The sequence below is a fragment of the Panthera leo genome, chromosome A1, assembly GCF_018350215.1.
Source record: "Panthera leo isolate Ple1 chromosome A1, P.leo_Ple1_pat1.1, whole genome shotgun sequence".
NCBI classification, from domain to species: domain Eukaryota; kingdom Metazoa; phylum Chordata; class Mammalia; order Carnivora; family Felidae; genus Panthera; species Panthera leo.
The window spans coordinates 174,705,661-174,723,279 of NC_056679.1; the positions used below are offsets into that span (position 1 = coordinate 174,705,661).

At 46.7% G+C, this 17,619-nt stretch overlaps 1 long non-coding RNA gene across 1 annotated transcript; it reads right to left on the minus strand.

The window, feature by feature from the left end:
* Window positions 1-325: 325 nt before the first annotated feature.
* On the minus strand, window positions 326-17,290 carry LOC122201351. The gene is made up of 3 exons (XR_006194123.1): window positions 16,719-17,290; window positions 3,879-4,035; window positions 326-643 (listed from the first exon to the last, which is right to left on the minus strand). It is a non-coding gene; the product is annotated as an uncharacterized LOC122201351 (long non-coding RNA).
* Window positions 17,291-17,619: the final 329 nt, after the last annotated feature.

The window sequence follows — 17,619 nt, forward strand, 5'->3', positions numbered from 1 at the left end:
TGATTTATTTATTTTTTTTTGAGACAGAGAGAGACAGAGCATGAACGGGGGAGGGGCAGAGAGAGAGGGAGACGCAGAATCGGAAGCAGGCTCCAGGCTCTGAGCCATCAGCCCAGAGCCCGAGGCGGGGCTCGAACTCACAGACCGCGAGATCGTGACCTGAGCGGAAGTCGGACGCTCAACCGACTGAGCCACCCAGGCGCCCCGAATTTATCTGTATTTTAAAGTTAACTGGTTTAAGGGAACATTAAGTAGATAAGATTAAAGATGGAACACAGAAAGTGTGAAAATGTGAAGACAGCAAAAGATGGACAAATTCTGGGAAGCACTGACCTGTTGGCATTGACTTGTGAGCATAGGCTGTTGCTGTGACCAACTAGTAGCTGTGGGACCTGTCCTATCGGTGGCCCCCAAGAAGAGACGCCTCTCAGTATTCACACTTTTGTGTAGCCCTGGGACTTGCCCCATAGAATCCAGTAGAAGTGAGGCTGGGTCCATTCCAAGCCTGAGCTCTAGGAAGCTTGGTAGATTCCACTTTCAGACTCTCGGGAGCCACGATCTCCGGAGGAGAAGTCTGGGTGTGCTGTTGGGGAGACCAGTGAAGGACCTCAGGAGAGGTCACGTGCAAAGGGAGAGGTCCTACCTGAAAAAAAGAGAGGAGCCCTGCATCCCAGCATCCTAGCTGAACCCAGCCCCCAGCCAACCCACCCGCTGATGGTGCTTGAACTACCCAGCCAAGTCCAGCCCCCCCGTGCAGCGCTGTGTCCAATTACAAATGGCCGTTGTATTAAGCCACTAAGTTCTGAAACGGCGTGTCACGCAATCATAAGTGAAAGCTGGGGACGTTCTGCTCCATGGGGTCATTCAGGCATTCGGGATCCTTTCATACAGTGGCTCTGCCACCTTCTAAGGCCTCGGAGCACTGACTCAAATCCTTTACACAGATAAGGGGAGAGGGACGGTGTAAAGGATCATGCAAGATATTTGGGGCACCAAGCCTGAACAGGGGCCCCCCGAAATTAAAGGGGACTAGAATTCGTGATTGAACCGTGTGACCAGGGTAAAGAGAAACACAGATTTGGAGATCCCTACCCTCTCTCACATTTACACACACACACACACACACACACACACACACACACCCTAATAACATAGTACAGTGACTATTATGCTATAATATGAATAAATTCAGGTTTGGGGGACCGTGAAAAAAGAGGAATTAACTTTGCATGGAGCCTTACAGCCAGCCAGTATAATGCATGGAGTGGTAGCAGCATTTGACCTGGGCTTTGAAGGGTGCCTAGGAGTCTGTCAGCCAGAAGGGGAAGGTGCATCGAGGCAGAGGGCGGAAGATCACGAAAAAACACGTTATGTGCAGAAAGCAATGAAGGAAACAGAGCCACCAAATGAATGACACTAAGTTTGGATGACCTTGTTTGACTCCTCTGAGTACGGCTGCACTTGAGGACCCCTGAGCCTTTTAGTTATGCGAACATTTAGGTTTAGGCCATTTTTAAAAATTTTTTTAAATGTTTTATTTCTTTTTAAGACAGAGAGAGAGACAGAGCATGAGTGGGGATGGGGCAGAGAGAGAGGAAGACACAGAATCTGAAGCAGGCTCCAGGCTCCGAGCTGTCAGCACAGAGCCCAACGAGGGGCTCGAACTCCCGAACCGGGAGATGATGACCCGGACTGAAGTTTGATGCTTAATGGACTGAGCCACCCCTGAACCTTGAGGAGCCGGTCAGATTCTTTCCGATCAGGACAGGAGCTAGGAGACACGAAATCTCCAGGGAGGCCTTGATAAGCCCGCAACTGGGACGCGGCACCTGTTCTTCCCCAAGTGCAAGCTGGAAGGTTGGCAGTGGGAAACGCATCTTCAGAGAAAGGCTGAAGAAGAGAACAGATCAGCAGAGAAGCCACATAGCCCGGGGTGGAGACGAAGGAAGGGGTGGCCCCATGACTCACTTCCCATGAGACCCAGTTCATCTCCTGCTTTTGTTTGCCATGACACTTCCTTTAACCTACTAAGAAACCACCTTTTGTCAGATAATCCAGCAGGCTGCTGTTCTTTGCAAAACTATCGAGTCCTGGCTGACATAGAGAAAACAGTAATTCATTGGGGCCATTGCAAAAATAATAATATCCTATCCATAATGTCCTAATATAAAAGTATGACCACGCAGCAAATTGAGGGTAAAAATATCTTATGTGAATGTTACGTAGGCTAAATGAGGTTATCCATGAAATGCATAGTTCCTGGCCCTTATTAGGTGCACACACACACACACACACACGCATATATTACACACATACACACACATGCATGTGTGTGTGTATGTGATGCATGTGTGTGTGTATATTTATATTTATATTTATATTTATATAAAATCATCATTATTCTTCCTCCAGCCTCTGGACACACACACGCATGAGTGCATCACTTTACTGAGGTTGAGCAGAGAATGGGAGAGAATGGGAGTAGGGGATTTACCTTGCCTGGTCCGCTCCCGCCAACTTCGAACCCCCATGACACCTTCTCTCCTCAAAGACCCTTTCTGTCCGTGGCCCCGCCAAGTATTTCTTTCTCCGCCTTCCCCTGAGAAGGCCCCAGAGGCGTTACCTTTTCTCGCCCTTCAGAATTCTCAGCTCCACCCCAAACTTTCATACCCAGATCTATCTGGGTCCTCAGCAGACCAAAGGGCCCTGCCCTGTAAGTGTTCGTTATATGGCACAGCTTGCCTTATATGCTACCGGTGGTCACCATGTTTGAGCAGGCACCGTGCCAGCTCCAGTGACCCAGGGCGTTTGCTGTTAGCCTGAAGACAAATGCAACCTTGCCAAGAGGCTGCCCGGACAGACCTCAGCAACCATCAAGGGCCAGGGTCTAATTCAGTCTCCGCGTGACAGACGCTGTGTGATGCCGATCGGCTGTCCTTCCTCCTCCCACATTGCCCTCTCTTTCACCTCCCTTGCCTGTCTTAAGGACTCCGAAGATGTGACATCAGGCAAATGCCAAGTTGTCAGTGAAGGAGGTGGAGCCTTAATGGAGCATTAGGACCAATCAACAAAGACTGACAAAGGGGAAGGAGGCCTGAGGCCTGTTCTAGAAGGGAAATATTCTGTCTCCAACAAAGAGGAGAAGTCTGGCAGGAGAGGGGGAGTGGAGAAGCTCAGAGGAATCCTTCTAATGTACTAGATGTGTCCTGACACGTCGTGTGTCTGATTCTCCACAAAGATCCAAGACAAGTTAAATGAGCCCGATGAACAAGAAGTGGGCATATGGCTGAGCTTTGAGACCAAGGGGGAACTGCCAACCCACATCACAGTTGAACCAAAATGGCCCCTCCGTGACTCTTGGTCATACGTTTCGGTTAGCTTGATTTCCTGCCCACAGTCTACAATTCTACAACACAGACACCCATCCAAACAATCATTTTATTGGCCCCAGGAACCATGAGGCACATAAGCTTTTAATTTGCTCAATACCATCGCAGACTTTTAAAAAGAGATAAATCACTGATACCCACTGATGACCTCAACTTTGATCATCACCCGAGTTGCGAGTTTGAAATTCCGATAATGCTGCCAAGCTGAGGACGTTGGAAGGCTTTATATTGGAACAAGAAATATGTGATAAAACAGAAACACAAGTGACTGGCAAGTAAAGGAAATTAGGCTCGTGGAGACTGATAGTTCAGGCAACGCAAGCTTAAAAAGACAAGAAAATACCATTTGCATTCAGCAGGCTAGTAAATGCTGAAGTATTCGATAATTCCTATTTCTGGAAAGAATGTCAGGGGGGCAGAAACCCTTACACTGCTGTTGTGATTGGAAATGAGGACAACCATGTTGAAAATATCTTAGCACGATCTTACCAGGCTGTAGCAGGCGTCAACTCTTTGATCCAGCCCTTCTGCCGCCGGGGTATTCCTACCGCTGTCGTTACATAGGTTTGGACTCTAGGGAGTGGTCAGAATAAATGAGCTGGATGTCCGTGCAGCCGGATGCAATGCTTCCAAAAACATACTGTGCCTAAAAATAAGAAAAAGCATGAATTTAAAGCATAACTGAATGCATATAAATATAATAGTGACTCAGACAACGGCACTTGTTTGAACAGATGCGTCATGATGTGAACGAACGGCGAACGATGGATGGGATGGACGCACGTTGCACACAAGAGGGCGGGTGCCTGGGGCGAGAACAGTGGTGATGAGGAAGAGGTCAGGGAGAAACAAAAACAGAGAAAGTTAAAGAGAGGTTTCTGTGTGGGCAATAATCATGCTGGGTTGTAAATGGAGGAGCATGATGGACCCGATCAGGTACAGCTGAGGGCTGAAAAAAGAAAAGTAAAAACGATACCAACAAAAGCTCCCAGCTATTCTTGCTTATGATACAGAATACAGGGGCACCTGGCTGGCTCAGTCGGTAGAGCATGCAACTCTTGATCTCAGGGTTGTGAGTTCAAGCCCCATGTTGGGTGGAGAGATTGCTTTAAAACAATCTTTAAATTTTTTTTAATGTTTATTTATTTTTGAGAGAAGGAGAGAGAGAGAGAGAGAGACAGAGCATGAGCAGGAGAGGGGCAGAGAGAAAGGGAGACACAGAATCGGATGCAGGCTCCAGGCTCTGAGCCGTCAGCACAGAGCCCGATGAGGGGCTCGAGCTCACAAGCCTTCAAGCTGTGAGATCATGACCTGAGCCGAAGTCGGCTGCTTAACCAACTGAGCCACCCAGGAACCCCTAAAAAATCCTTTAAAAAGGTGATACGAAATACACAGGCTCAATAATGTTATCTGAGGGACACCTGGGTGACTCAGTCGGCTCAGATCATGATCTCACGGTTCATGGGTTCGAACCCTGTGCCAGGCTCTGGGCTGACAGCACGGAGCCTGCTTGGGATTCTCTCTCTTCCTCTCTCTCTGCCCCTTTCCTGCTTGTGCTCGCTCTCTCTCTCTCTCTCTGAAAAATAAATAAATAAACATTAAAAAAATAATGTTAACTGAAACATTTGTCATAATAGCAATAAGTTCAAAAAGTTGTAAATGTCCACTGGTAGGGTAAAGATGAAATGAATTAGCTTGTATCCATTTAACAGCATATTTCAATGAAGCCTTGAAAAATAATGAGGTGATTCTATGTGACCTAATGTGAAATTTTCTCTAAGACATATAGTGAAATTGTGAAAACAATATGATGGTATAAAAGGAGATGATCATAGGTGACTTGGGCATTTATTCTTTGTGCTGCTAATAGCTTGGTAAGAATGCTGACCCAGTAAGTCTGATTTTGAAGTCGGTGGAAAATATAGACTGATTCCAGCCACCCAGCCAAAGAGGTTCCCCATTTACATAAAAGACTATTTCTTTGACAATGATGGTCCCTTTGTTACATGGTCACCTAGATGTTCCCTGCTCCCGTTTCTATAAATGTGGTAGAATAGTTTAGAATACTTTAGAAATATTTTAGTTCCTCTCCTGGATTCCCTCCTAAGGTGTCCTTGTCCAGTTTTGCCTGGATGAACCTCTGTGTAATTGGAATCTCAGAAGGAGACGAGAGAGAAAATAGAGTAGAATAAATATTTGAAAAGGTAAGGGTTGGGAATTCTTCAAAAGTGATAGAAGACATCTACTACATGTCTAAAAATCCCAAAGAACTGCAAGCAAGATAAATATCCCTCTTACCCCACCCCCAATGCCGATGCACATCATATTGAAACTGCTCAAAATCAAAGAAAAAGGACACCTTGAAGGCAGCTAGAGAAAAAATGTACTCTGTAGACCATATCAAAAGCAAGGATTACAGCAAACTTCTCATCAAAAGCTGTGTAGGCCAGAAGACAATAGAATGGCATCTTCAAAGTGGCAAAAGAAAAAACAAAGCTGGGGCGCCTGGGTGGCTCAGTCGGTTAAGTGTCCGACTTTGGCTCAGGTCATGATCTCGTGGTTGTGAGTTCGAGCCCCGCGTCGGGCTCTGTGCTGACAGCTCGGAGCCTGGAGCCTGCTTCTGATTCTGTGTCTCCCTCTCTCTCTGACCCTCCCCCCCATTCATGCTCTGTCTCTCTCTGTCTCAAAAATAAATAAATGTTAAAAAAATTTAAAAAAAAAAGAAAAAAGAGAAAACGAAGCTGTCAACCGAGAATTCCATTACCAGAGGAAAAAAAGTCTTCAAAAATGAAAAAGTCAGTCTGCTTCTGGCTATGATAGAGTAACAGGGAGAGAATATACGTTCCTACCTAAAACAACTAGAACATCAAAGTATATTAAAATTGCTTTTTAAATATTGGACAACATTTAGCCATATCAAATGGTCTAACATTCACATGAATGGGCTTCCAAAAGGACTATGTTGGCAGTGTAGTGGATAGGAACAACATAATAATATATTTGAAGAAATAATGGGCAAATGTTTCCAAGTTTGAAAACCCATAAATCCAAGAACTTAACAAATAGCAGAATAAACAAAGCAAAACATCATTACCATATTGTTGACAACTAACAGTAAAGATAAAATTCTTTTTTTTTTAACTTTTTAAAATGTTTATTTATTATTAGAGACAGAGAGAGACAGAGCATGAGCAGGGGAAGGGCAGAGAGAGGAGGAGACACAGAATCCGAGGCAGACTCCAGGCTCCGAGCTGTCAGCACAGAGCCCGACACGGGGTTCGAACTCACAAACCGCGAGATCATGACCTGAGCTGAAGTTGGACGCTTAACTGACTGAGCCACCCAGGCGCCCCGAGATAAAATTCTTCAAGGGGCCAAAGCATTACATACAAGAACACTACAGATATTGCACACAAAGAAAGAAAGAGAAATATGCTTACTTCTCATCAGAAATTATGCAAGCCAGAGAACGGCACTTTTATTTACTGAGGGGCTGGAGGGAAAGGAAAAAATTATTAAGCTAGAATATTACACGCCTTTCAAGATGAATACAAAATAAAGAATCACCCATACAGAGTATGAGCGTAACTGCTCAGCATGAAATATTCTTTCGGGACAAATTTCTCCGGAAAAGGAAAAGTCCTATCAAATGGAAATTTGGAATGCAGAATACTGGAGGTGGTAAATGTGGGGATAAATAGAAAAGAGATTGTTCTCATATATAAACCTCTTTAGAAGGTGGCTGTTTAAAGCAAAATCAGTAACAATGTCTGGGTGGTTTATAACACATCGCGAGTAGCACAGCACCTCAAAGGACAAAGTGAACTTGAAGGATACTGTCGTAAGATTCTAACACGGCACAAAGTGATAGAATGCTCTTTGCGGTAGATTGGGATAGGTTAAAGGTAACTACTCTAAACTCTAGGGCAACCAATTAAGAAAGTAGTACAACTCCAACATGGAGATGAGATGGAATTACATCTACACTGAGAGAGGCAACTATTTCAAAAGAAGAAAAAAGATTAACAAAGAATGAATTTAACAAGCGGGAAAAACTTACAAGACAGGAGGTTTAAGCCCAAACACTTGCATCGATGATAAGGGCCTATATGATTCAGTTAAAAGACAAACTTGATCAGATCTGATTAGAAAGGAAGACGCTACTCTGTGCTGCATGCCAGGAACCCACTCCAAATATAGACAGAAATATATTTAAAGCAAAGGATGGAAAAACGCACTCCATGCAAACACTAACCGTAAGGAAGCCGGAGACAAACAGCCAAAAAGTGCGCGAGACGATGCTCAACATCACTAAGTTATCAGAAAAAAATGCAAATCAGAACTACAGGCCAGCGCTTCACACACATTAGAATGACTACTTTCAAATAAAATAAATTGATGATATTTTGTTAAAACAAGGAAAATAACAAGTATTGGTGAAGGTGTAAAAAAAAACAAACAAAAAAAAAACCGGAGTCTTTGTTTGAGCCCCGCGTCGGGCTCTGTGCTGACGGCTCAGAGCCTGGAACCTGCTTCGGATTCTGTGTCTCCCTCTCTCTCTGCCCCTAACCCACTCACACCCTCTCTCTCTCTTGCTCGCTCTCAAAAATAAATAAACATTAGGGGCGCCTGGGTGGCTCAGTCGGTTGAGCGTCCGACTTCAGCTCAGGTCACGATCCCACGGTCCGTGAGTTCGAGCCCCGTGTCGGGCTCTGGGCTGATGGCTCAGAGCCTGGAGCCTGCTTCCGATTCTGTGTCTCCCTCTCTCTCTGCCCCTCCCCCGTTCATGCTCTGTCTCTCTCTGTCTCAAAAATAAATAAACGTTAAAAAAAAATTTTTAAAAATAAATAAACATTAAAAAAAAGTTTTTTTAAATGCTGCAGCCCCGGTGGAAAACAGTATGGCTGTTCCTCAAAAAAATTAAACGTATGATTTGCCAGGGTCTCAATGATCGTGCACCACCCCCCTCCACCCCTATACGCTGGAACCTAAGCCCCCATGTGATGGTGTTAGGAGATGAGGCCGTTGGGAGGTGATTTGGTCAGGAGGGTAGAGCCCTCGTGAGTAGGAATCATTCCCCGATAAAAGAGGCCCCCAGAGAGAATCCCCATCTTTCCCACCACGTAAGGACACGCCAAGAAGTAGGCCGTCTCCCATCCGGGAGAGGGCTCTCACTAGACCTTGGTCATGTTGGTACCGTGACCTTGGACTTCCCAGCCTCCAGACTGTGAGAGATAAATTTCTGTTGTTTTTGAACTACCTAATCTGTGGTATTTTCTTAGAGCGGCCCTTACTGCTAAGACACAATTAGCATATGATCCAATCCTTCCATTTCTGGGTATGTTCCCAAAAGAAAGAAATGAATACACATAGTACAGTTTGTCGAAAACTGGCAAGGAAACATAATAGAAGGTGACCCTCATCAGCTGTGTTTACAGTCTGCTATGCTCCTTGGAGCATCGCGTTGTGTTAGTACAGTTTATAAGGTGACATTTCAGAATAACCCTTTGTAGCAATTTCCAGGCAATTAAAATTCTCTTTCTCGTGCCCTCCATTTTATAATCATCACAGGGAATAGGTTATATTTGCTGGCGGCAATGCAGACTTCCTAGCACGTTTTCTCTTCGTCAAGTGACAAAAGAGCTGACCTTCGTTTAGTAGCTGGGTGCCTGCTGTTGGCCAAAATCTGGCTGGGTCGGGTCCAACCCTGAAGAGGCCATACGGCCCAGGGAAGGTGCAAAGTCCTGCCCCTTCGCTCACGCTTCCTCCAGCCTGGAAAGCACCACTTGCTAAATCTTGTGCTGTAAACAGGAAGCCTGAAGTCAGAACCCAGGAGGGTCATTATGAAAGCTCAAGCTTCAGAGAGGAGCGAAGAAGCAGAAGCGAGAGGAGCCAGGCCAGGCCAGGGCAGGTGGCCCGACGTGGATACAGCCACAGGCGAGTGCCTGCACAAGGACACAAGGAAGCTACCAAGACTGACACAGGAGGCCTCGGGAAGGGTGCCGGGAGGAAGGGTGACCTTCCGTGCTGGGTTCGCGTATGAACACTTAAATCAAACAGGTAAAAAGGCACCACCACGAAGTCCTTGAGATTTCACCTGCCCTATGATCATTTCAGAAAGCCACTCCTGAATGTAGGGCAGCTGGCAGTGGGGATCCTTCAGGGGGGGAATGCAAATTCCTTAGAACTTGACTTTTATGAAACACCGGTTACAATCGATGACTGGAGAATGGACGTTCTCCCCTACGCAGTGAGCAAAGAGCTCAGAACCCGTGGTGGTAAATGCGGCCACTGCCTTCGGAAGGGAAGAACTCCTCATCAAACGTGCCTTCCCCATCTGGAAACCGAACTCGAGCCTAATAACGTCTCCAGCTCCTGGGCCAATTTGCTTGCATAGTGTGCTTCCCAAGGTCCCAGGAAGCCACGTTGAAAACCGCCCTACCACACCCCTTAGCCACACCAAAATCTTCCCAGCACGCTGCACATCTTCAGCTTTCTGTGCTTCCTCCTTCTGGATGGAGAATCTCCAGAAGGAGGTAATGCCTTACACTTGTCTTAGTCCCTAACCAGCATCTTGATATAGTAAGAGAGTACTAACCTCTGAACAACCATGTATAGTCTTCAAAACACTTCCACCTTCATCAATGAATTTGACCTTCGCCACCGCAACGGAGGCTGCCATGGTTTGGGTCCAACACTTTTCATAACATTATGTCCGGTCTTAACGAAAGCTCTGCAAGGTGGGCACTGTGGCTACCTCCACGTTGCAAATGAGGACGCCAAGACTCAGCCACGCGGCGACTTGCTCAGTGTGACCCAGAGGGTGCCGGGCAGAGCAGCAATGCAGGCTGGGGCCAGTCCCTATGCGGAAGCTCTGCTTTCTTCCTTGTCCCCGTTGTTGCTTAAACTGGGGTCTGTGGACCCCAGGAGATACGCCGTCATCTTTGGAGGATCCTGGGACGTCCGTGAGACTCTTAAACTTTGCGTTTTCATTTTGTTGACGATCTGCTTAAAACGAACATAACGTAAAGTAACATGGGAGTTTGCTCTGCGTCCCTGGGGTGATCAGCATAGAGCGGGACGCAGCCGTGGGACTTCAGTGCCTGTGTTTGCTTCCGGGTGTAGAATGCGTTGGCTCCAAGGGGCTTCACAGGACAAAGGCCAACATCACGTCTCAGGCACGTGTTTGTGACACGTGAGGACCAACTAATGTTATGGCCTCCCTGCGGAGAAAACTGCAGGGATGTGAGTAGGAAAAATGGTGTGAGAACTGGGGTACCCCAGATGGCTCACACGGCTGATCGTACTAAATCCAAAGATCCCTGAGCCACTGCCTTCAGAGTCCAGATCAAGGTCGTTGCGGCAAAGCAGCAGAATCTGCCACATGAAATTATGAGTAAATTTCAACTGCATCAGGTTTTATGGCTTTATTATTTCATTGCAAGTTTTAGTTTCAGAAATCCGTAGTACTATGGGAAAAAGGTGTTTGATGTTAAGGCTTACTTCACTGACCCTGGAATGAAAATGATTTAAATGGACACCTGGGCTTGGGTCCAAGAAGAATGCATTAAACCTGCTGTCCCCAACACTCACGTGAGACAGACAAGGGGTATCACTATCCATTCCGGTTTTGCAGATGAAGGGGCTGGTGACAACAGGGAAGTGATTCTCCAATATCACACATCTCCTCAGTGTCCCAACCAGGACCAGAATCCCAAGTCTTTCAAAAAAGTGGAGTGAGTAAATATGGAAAGCTAGCAACCCGGTGGCCCATGGGCCAAATTGCATGCTCATCCTACAAAATATTAAAAATTAAGATATTTCACATCAATGTTTTCTGACCCCTCTGGAAAAATGAGGGGATCTGGTAACAACATTCCTGCATGATAATCATTGGCCAGAGCTTGGAGCAGCCAGTTTCTCAAGTCCCCAGGGATCCTGTTGTGGTCTGGGGTCTGATTCATCAGGCTTTGGGTGGGACCTGAGATTCTAGTGCAGGTGTGGTTGGTCCAGAAATCTACTCCGGTCTCATCTGCCTCCAACCTCCACTTTTAAAGATCTTTCAGGTTATTTGGGGGCCCATCCAGATAATCCAGGATAATCTCCGTATTTTAAAATGAGATGATTGGCAACCTTAATTCCATTTGCAACCGTAATTCCCCTCTCCTGTGTAACCAAACGTATTCACGGATTCCGGAGATTAGGAAGTGGCCCTCTTTGGGCAGCCATTATTCTGCCTGCCACACTCAGTAAATATGCGTTATTAATGTTATCATTATTCAAGTCCGGTTAATTTCTCTTCTTCAGGCTGCCCAAAGCATTGATGAGAGAGTCAAAGTCCTTAAAACCCAGTTTCTCCAGCATGTGGCATGGTCGAATTCGTTTTTCGCAGCTAAAACAGTAGCTAGCTGCTGTCCTGTTGCTTTCTACCCGCTGACACGTGTCTGCTTCGTCCCGAAAGTTTCCACAAAGCTGGCGAGCGCCGGTCAAGGCCATTACCGGCTCAGCGGGGCTCAGACAGTTGAGAAGGTCGAGGGTGAACGTCTGATTTTAAAGTCAAGGCAAGACTATGACAGAGCCAGGACAATGAGCATGTTTCTGAGCAAAGATAATGTCATCTCTTTCTTCCCTTGAAGGCCCGAGCTGGCCTTGGCCAGGAGAGGAGGCACAAGGTCTGGTTTGGTCAATGAAGGCACCATCTTCAGTGAGAAGCACAGTAATTGAGGCCATGCGGGCCCCAGCGATAAATACACGCAACGACAGTGGTCCCTCATCTGTTGGAGGCTCTTCTGTTTATCTAATCAGAGACGAAGGTCAACAATATTGACACGAGTCATGACTACCTCACGTATATGGAGTTCTGGAATAAATCTTAGAAGCTGAGCAGTAACCCGAGAAAATGGTCTTGGGTTTAGAGTTCTTCTGTCTACTTTTGGCTTTGCATTTTTGCTGCTCAAATTCTGGTTAGCTGATGACCCAGGAATCCACGGAGGCTTTTCCTCTTTGAGTTTCTCCTAAATTCATGCATTTAAGACATACTTACTGAGGTGACAGTGGGAAACAACACCGACGTAAGAAAATTCCTAAGTAAACAAGGTGATTGAAGGTAGCCACTTTGGGCAACGAAGTCTCTAGAACAGGAAGGTGTGATGGCAGTGATGGGTGACGGAGGGGCTTGGGAGGGTTCTCTGGGAAGGAGATATTTGGGCTGAGATGGGAGCGATGGGAGAGATGGGAAGGGGGCGGGCTGGAAAGAGCAGAGGGGGGCCAGAATTCCAGGCAGAGGAAACAGCAAATGCAAAGGCCATTTGAGGAGAATCAGGAAGAAGGCCAGCACAGCCAGAAGGCAGGAGCAAGGTCCCTCCCACACTCACTGTGAAACCAGGACTCGGCAGGGCCTCCCCAACTGCCCCCCCTTGTGATAACGCGTGATACTCTCTCCTTGCAAAATACTCTAACAATACAGAAATAAATTTTATACCGAGTGAAACATCAACAGTGTTCTGAATTCTCACTCGCTGCTTCCCAAGCAACCTCTACCGATAGTTTAGCACGTATCCATCTGCCCTTGTGTGGACATTTACATGCACACACATGCACATCCGCAATCACACACGTTATGTTGTATCTAAATACGGTATCACAGATTGGGGGTCCAACTAGCCCAGGTACTGAATGCTCACCCCGCCTGCACAACTTTGCCCCTGCTGAACCCCTTATCTGAAGCTTCCATGCCTTTACTCTTTATAAAGGCCTAGAAAGGCCTGGATGAGTTTCCACAAGGCTCGAGCAGCCTTCCCAGCTGCCCGCTGCCTCTTCCAAGGACGGTAATTTCAGTGAAACATACATACACTGAACAGTCATGCTGGATGTATATGAAATCCTGCATTCAGCCAACATGTGTTTGCTTCCTCTTATCCCCATGCAGGGCCTAGAACAGGCCTGGTCACACTGCCGTAAGTAGAAATAAACATGCTAATGTCTGCAGCTCGTAGCTAATATTTATCAAGCACTTGCCATGTGTCAGACATCGCGTAAGCAGTTTCACGAGAAAATCCTAGCAAGCCGGGGAGGCTGGATTCTCAGCTGACTCAGGGCACATGCTTTTAGCACCCAGTTGTACCCACTCTGCTGTGGGTGGATCCCACTAAAGCGATCCCACTAAAGCCCGAGAGCCAGGTGGGTTTGGTTCTTCCCAGTGGCCTCTCTGGAAGCAGGCCCACGGTCCCCCACAGATGAACCCTACCTCTGCCGCATTTCCCATCTGGGCCTGTGCCCCCGGCTCCCCCCTCCCCCCAGCACGATCCTGATTCCCATGTCAAGCCTGTCACTCACTCCCGACACACACCTGGATTCTGCTGCCTCGACTCCAGCTTTCCTCCCAGACCAGGCCTCGACCCCACCATGACTTGCTTTCGGAAGCTGAGGCAAAACACGGCATCTGATTGTCTTAGTTTGAACGATCAGTTCCACCCAGGTCCTGCTGGTGGAAGAAAGAGGGGGATCACCGGAGGCTTGAGGCTGAGAAGGGGGCGCCGGTCTGGGGCGGGGGCACCCTTCCACGGGTGTGGACTCTCAGGAAGCTCTGCTACACAAAGGAAGCCAGCACGAGGCAGGCTGACCTTGGCAGTGAGCATTAAGAAGGGAAGAATCTTCAGCTCTCCCAGCCAGGAATGTATCCTTCCCACCTCGCGTCCCGCTGACTCAGTGAACTTGGACGGAGAGCTGAACTTGCTCAGCCTCATCAGCCCAGTTGTGCCCTCACAAGCAAACCAGCTTTTATTAAGCCATGACATAATGATATGAAGGAAGAGCCGTACGCACGTTTCCATTTTCTTTATTACCCAGGTTTTGGTTTTGGTTTTTTTTGTTTTTTCTTTTTCAGGCAAACTTATTAAAGCAAACCTCTCTAATTACCTTATGTGGCTGACATCATTCCCAGGACCTATACAGCTGATAGAGGGCCAGCCCACTTTGTTAAAAGTGTATTATTAGGGGTACCTGGGGGGCTCAGTCGGTTGAGCATCCGACTTCGGCTCAGGTTATGATCTCGCAGTCCATGAGTTCGAGCCCCGAGCCGGACTCTGTGCTGACAGCTCGGAGCCTGGAGCCTTTTCGGATTCTGTGTCTCCCTCTCTCTCTGCCCCTCCCCTGCTCACGCTCTGTCTCTCCCTAAAATAAACAAACATTAAAAAAAAAAAGTGTGTTATTAAATAGCTACAGTATTTATGGTTAAAAAAATTCTCCTAGCAGATTAACAGGCATAAACTTCCAAGTGTAAAATAAATAAGGGATGAAACGTACAGCATAGGTAATACAGTAGATAACGTTGTACTCACATTGCGTGATGACAGAGGGTAACTATACTTATCATGGGAGGCATTGCAGAATGTATATTCGAATCACTATGTTGTACACCTGAAACTAATATAATATTAGTATAGTATAGTATATATAATATAATATATAGTAGGTCAACTATATGTTAATTAAAAAAATTCTCCTCGCACTATGATATGTCATAGCACATGCAACACGACTGTAAGACAAACACGAACGCTATTTAACCACACTGATATTCAATGAGATGACGCTGAAGACATTTGAGTTAACATTTTACTCTATTAAATTAACCCAGAAGCAATTCTTAAAATGATGGCCAGTGCTGGTGATGTTATGGTGGACCTTCCTCATTCATGCCTAGCGGATGCTAAATGCTTAATGAATGTAAAAAGTAGTGCGACTTTTTGGAAGCCATTTGGCAGCCCCCCCCCCCGCCCCCCAGAGTATAAAACGTTCCTTTCCTTTTGCTTAGTAGGGAAAAATTGGGAGGTCTTAACTAAGGGGAAAATAACCCCCCCAAGTAAAATACTAAATATTTGAGGATGTTAATTACAGCATAATCAGCATGGATAACTTGAAAACTAAGTAAGTAGCCACCTGCCGTGGCTTGGTTAAATAAACTGTGATAAATAACTATGATAAATAAGTAACATTATGGGGCCCCTGGGTGGCTCAGTCGGGCGAGCATCCGACTTCAGCCCAGGTCATGATCTCATGGTTCCTGAGTTCGAGCTCCTCATCGGGCTCACCACTGTCAGCGCTGAGCCTGCTTCGAATCCTCCGTCCCCCTCGCTCTTTGCCTCTTCCCCACTCACGGTCTCTGTCTCAAAAATAAATAAACATTTTAAAATAAATAAGTAACATTATGTAGTCAATAAAAAATGGTAATTGTGAGGAATATGTAAAAACAAAGAGGGATATTTATGATAAAGTGGTACTGAGTAAGCTACATAGGATACAACATGGAATGTTCGCTCCGATCAACATTTGTGTGCCTTTGAGGAGGAGGGAGCCCGGCAATGAAAACGGCGCTGTCAGCATTGTGCAAGACTTTTCTAAAAATCCCAACTGCCTCTAATATGTTTACACTGTGTTTACAGTGACAATAAAAGAAATTGTTGAACTTGTACATATTAGTGCTGAGATGGTTATAGTGTTTTTCCTCCCAGTGAAGTGCATCTTTTGTGGCTGGTGTAATCAGCCTCCTGTGCCCCTCATGACTAGTTAAGCCTGTATTATCCCTTTATCTACCTAAGTACCCTGGGATAAAAGATCCAACCTTTCAACACAGTGCCCTGGGAGACAGGGCTTGTACCAGTTAATTTAGTAAAACTCAGTGGCATAATGACTCATCATTGCCCTAAATCCAAGTGGCTTTTCTAAGTGAGACAGTTGTAAACCTAATCCATGCTTTTTGATCCTGGCCAGGCGTGGGGCAGGAGAGATGGGCCTTAACAAATAAAATTAATGAGCTCAGTAGGGATTATGTACATACTTAATGTGCACTCCTAACTGTGCTAAACCATCCAGCACACGGAATAAACACCCAGACTCTGGCGTCCATGAACCTGGGTTGGACTCCAGGTCGGCCTCTTACCAGCTGTGTGGCCTTTGGCAGGTTACTCAACCACTCTGGGTCCTTTTATTCATGAAGTTTCTATTACATGTCAGGCACTATGGTGGACACTAGGGATACTATGGAGGGAATAACAGACAAGACCTCTGCCTTCCAAGGACTTACAGTCACCAAACAAGGAGACGAGTACAAACGAAATCATTGTTGCTGGTGCTACAGAAGAAATCAATGGGGCTGGATAGAAGCTACTATAGAGTTCTTGCTTCAAATAAGACGTTCTGGAAAGTTCTCTCCAAGACGGTGCCTTTAAGTTAAGATCTAAAGAGTAAGAAGGATCCAGTCTTTAGAATAGCCTCGGGAAGAGAGCTCTGGGCAGTAGAAGAGAAGCTGGGGATTATAAACATACCCACCTCTAGGTCTGTTGTGGGAACGGTGCTCCTAAGCCTGTTCGCCAAGTTTCTTACTTAGGGCCCCTGGGTACACAGCAGCCACTTCTGGAGCCCTGGGCGTGTTGTCAAGGAGGGACACGCTGCTCCAAGTAAGAAGGGCTCAGTTTGAGTCGTGGGTCCACTCTTCTCCAGCAGTTACCAGCAGAACCCCCTTGGCACGTTATTCACTCTCTCTGAGCCTCAGTTTCCCTACCCATTACAGGAGGTCACGTGGGCAGCACGTGGCACAGAGTACGCCGTAACTAGAGGCTATGACGATGGCCATGAGAGCAATGACACCGGCAAAGACGCTAAGGCCACTTAACAGCTCTAAGTGACACTGACGGATAGGGAAGCGGAAACACTCCTTGTCTGGATGTTCACGTTGGTATCGTATCCTCCGCTCCTGGCTGTTGCCTGGCATGTAGAGGGTGTTTGGGCCTCAAGGGGCTGAAACCCAGCACAGCTAAGCTTGTCCGTGGATCTGAGGACACAGACGGGAAGATGCTGCATTGAGGCTCCCCAAGAATGTTTCCTGTCCACCGTCCCTCATCCCCAGCTCTTTCCCCTTTCGCAACAAGCGAAACTTCCGCATCCCTCCCGCGTGTCTCCCTCCGTTCCTGCCCCGTGACTACAGTCTCCGGCCACGGAGGAGACGTGAAGCGTTGGACGATGGACAGTCGAGATAGCTGCTGTCCCCTGGACAGACTTTGATAAGAACTAAACCTTCTTTGTATTCCGCAGACGGAATCCACTTGCCTCCAGACATCAGTGTAGACTTCCTAGTGGAGACAGAAAAGATAATGTACCCCACGGAAGACTTCCTCCGAATCCTCATTTGCATGGCTCCTCCCCCAAACCCCCGGAGGGGCTCTCCCTCGCC